We start from the raw sequence: 2,997 nt of genomic DNA, 5'->3' as shown, positions 1-2,997 counted from the left end.
ACCCTGCTTTGCCCAGCTCTGCACCTCACTGCAAGGGTCCCTGGTGTCTGCTTCATGCAAGGAGGCAAAAGAGAAACTGCTGAGGTGGGATAAAAGAGGAAAATGGCTTTATTTTGACTGTGGGGCACATGGATTGGCCAGATCTTCCATCCCACCCTGCTTACAGTAGATCTGTGAGCTTTCCACTGTGCTCAGTGAGTTTATGGGGTTAGATCAAGCTCTCTTTGCCTGTGTAGTTGTGTTGCTTAATACACCTTCATGATCAGCCTTTGCACAGTCCTCTATTTCCCTGGGATATAAGAGCTTGTATAATTTTTTCCATCTCCATGCCAGGCACTTATTCATTGCAGCTCTGCTGTGTTTTCCGTTTGCTCCTGGCGGCTCTGAGACAGTCGGATTGCTGCAGATTTCATTAATGTGCTCTCTTGAACAGAAAGATGTGAGGCCTCCCCATCCTGCTGCCTTGGATGTCAGGCAGCCCACGAGGGTCCCTGCTGGCACCATATGGCACCAGGGAAAATGGCTCAGTCTGGCTGAGGTACCTGGATACGGGCAGCAGTGATTAACAGAGGGAGCACAGGAGGGTGCAGAGGTAATTAGAAACTCTGATAATCACAATGCATTAGGAGAGAACACCTCCAGGCTTTATTGCCTCCCTCTCTGTTCATTCTGCAGTGAGGTTTAATACAAGTTTACCTGAATTAGATCTCTGCTGCATGGGAAAGCGTAGGAAGATGCAAGAGAATGGAGACAAGCCCCCAGTGTCCCTGCCATGTCTCTCCTCTCTTCCAATCCCTCCTGCAAGTGGAAGGGGACATGAGGCAGAGCAGCCTTCCTCCAACAACCCCTGGGATGGAGCTGGAACTGCCCCAAGCCCTTTCCAGGACTGCCCCAGCCTTTTCCTTCCTAAGCATGACCCAGGCACGGATCTGACACCTGCAAACAGAGCTCCTGTGATTAGAGGAATTTGAACTATTAATGAGCTGGAGGACTCAGAGAAGCAGTGACAGGCAAGCAAGCAGTGCTCAGTGGCATAGTGATAGACTGGCTCTTTTTAGCTTTGCCAAGGCCTTGATACTTGGCCTGTAATGTGCAGGAGTTCTGGTAATAATTTGACTTCTGAAGTGCTCCCACATCAAAGTGATTGGTGTGCTGTAGCAAACACAAAATGCAATTAAGCTAATGTACTGTGCAAGGGAGAATAAAGCTGAACCTCAGATTCGAGTTCCAATTTTTATGAGTGGGTGTAAAAAAAAAAAAGGTCTGAATTAATCACCTACTGCTTTTTCCTTATGGAAGTGATGCCACCAGTGCAGTCACAGGAACTGTATCAGCAAGCCATCAGATAAACAGAGAATTTACAGGCCCCATTTGGAATGCTGTCAGTTAGTACAAGCACAGCTGAGCTGGAGATTCAGATCAGGTGAGCAGAGGGGGTGCAGTAACATACAGGCCAGGGAGGAAAGGTGGAATATGTGTCTGGAGGAACCCTGGAAACAGGCAAAGGAGTGACAGTCTCTAGTGCCTATACAGCCTGGAGGGGCCAGTAGTGCCAGTGCTGGCTTACAGGTGGGGAAACTGAGGCACAGAGTGGGAAAGTGGCTTTCCAGATGTCACCTGCTGACAGAGGCAGGGTGGCTGACTGGGGTTTCACTCCCACTTCTCTGCTCAAGTACAAGGAATTCATGCTGCCCTGTAAATCTGCCCCTGTTTAGTTTCTGAAAAGCCTGTGGATCCATGCTGCTCTTCAGTTTTAGGTTAGGAGAAACAGCAATGAAAATCTGTCAGTGAAAATATTGCTCTCATTATCTGGACTAATTTGGGCGCCTCTGCATGGACAGATGTTGCTGGGTGTGGACATGCCCCCCATGTGCACTGGGAAGGTTTTCTTAGGAGCTGCATGCTTTGCTCCTCAGTAAGACAGCTCCTCATGTTACTGCTTATCTCTTTTAATAACACAGAATGGCGGGGATGGATTTCCAGGGCAGACTGTGTTCCATGCTGCTGTGTCCACATGGTCTCTTTCCAGCACCAAATTGCATGGACAGTTGGATATTTCCTGCTACTCTTCTGGCAATGAGCTCGCAAATTATAAACATAAGGGAATTTTAAACAGAACAGGCTTTTCCCAGGATTTTGTCTGAAACATGCCCCTTCCCTAGCCATCCCGGGGAGAGGGGTCTCAAACGTAGCAATGGTCTAATAATATATGAAGTGGAGAGATGAAGGATGCTCAGTCATGCTGGGATTCCCCTCTGCTTCCAGCTAGAAACATTCCTGCATGTCAGCAATTACACAAAAAAACAAAAAAAAAAATCCCTCATGTAATGAAGAACTCTGCTAGAGAGCTGCAACACTTAGACTCTGGGCTGGATTTTATTACCGTGATGAAATTACACAAGCATTGCCTCTCTCTCCCTGCCTGCTGTGCAGCTCCTCGCTCTCTCCGCTGCCTCCTCTCGCTCCGCAGCCGGGCTGGGGACCGCAGGGAAGCAGGTAGGACACGCTGGGCTCCCTCCCATCGCTGGGGCTCCTGGGCTGGGATCCCCGGGGCTGCATCATTGGCATGCGGCGCCCGGCAGGACTGCATCAGTGCTAGAGGAGATGCGAGCGCAGAGCCGCGCTGCGCCGCACCCCGCACCGCCCGCAGCGCCCCGGGGCCGCGCCAGGTAAGGACCAGGCGCTCCCTCTGCCCCACGGAACACGGGGACAGCTGGCAGCCCGGGGCAGGGAGAAGAAACTAAAACAGAAGGTGAAAAGGAAGATGCGCAAGGGCGCGGAGTGGGTGGCTGAGTTGGGATGGATCGGAGGGAGATGCAGGGGCTGAGTTGGGATGGATCGGTGGGAGCTGCAGGGGCTGAGTTGAGATGGATCGGAGGGAGATGCAGGGGCTGAGTTGGGATGGATCGGTGGGAGATGAGGGGGCTGAGTTGGGATGGATCGGAAGGAGATGCAGGGGCTGAGTTGGGATGGATCGGTGGGGGGTGCAGGGGGTGG

At 51.6% G+C, this 2,997-nt stretch overlaps 1 protein-coding gene across 1 annotated transcript in view; it reads left to right on the top strand.

The window, feature by feature from the left end:
* Positions 1-2,368: 2,368 nt before the first annotated feature.
* SV2B (synaptic vesicle glycoprotein 2B) overlaps positions 2,369-2,997 on the top strand; it is a 60,634-nt gene continuing 60,005 nt past the window's right edge. The window contains exon 1 of the mRNA XM_005426050.2: positions 2,369-2,496. The gene's annotated coding sequence lies outside the window, so the exon portion shown is untranslated. The remainder of the gene's footprint in view (positions 2,497-2,997) is intronic.

The sequence above is a fragment of the Geospiza fortis genome, unplaced genomic scaffold (assembly GCF_000277835.1).
Source record: "Geospiza fortis unplaced genomic scaffold, GeoFor_1.0 scaffold330, whole genome shotgun sequence".
Lineage (NCBI taxonomy): Eukaryota > Metazoa > Chordata > Aves > Passeriformes > Thraupidae > Geospiza > Geospiza fortis.
Note: the sequence above shows the minus strand (reverse complement) of the source record. Positions and strands in the feature narration are given on the sequence as shown.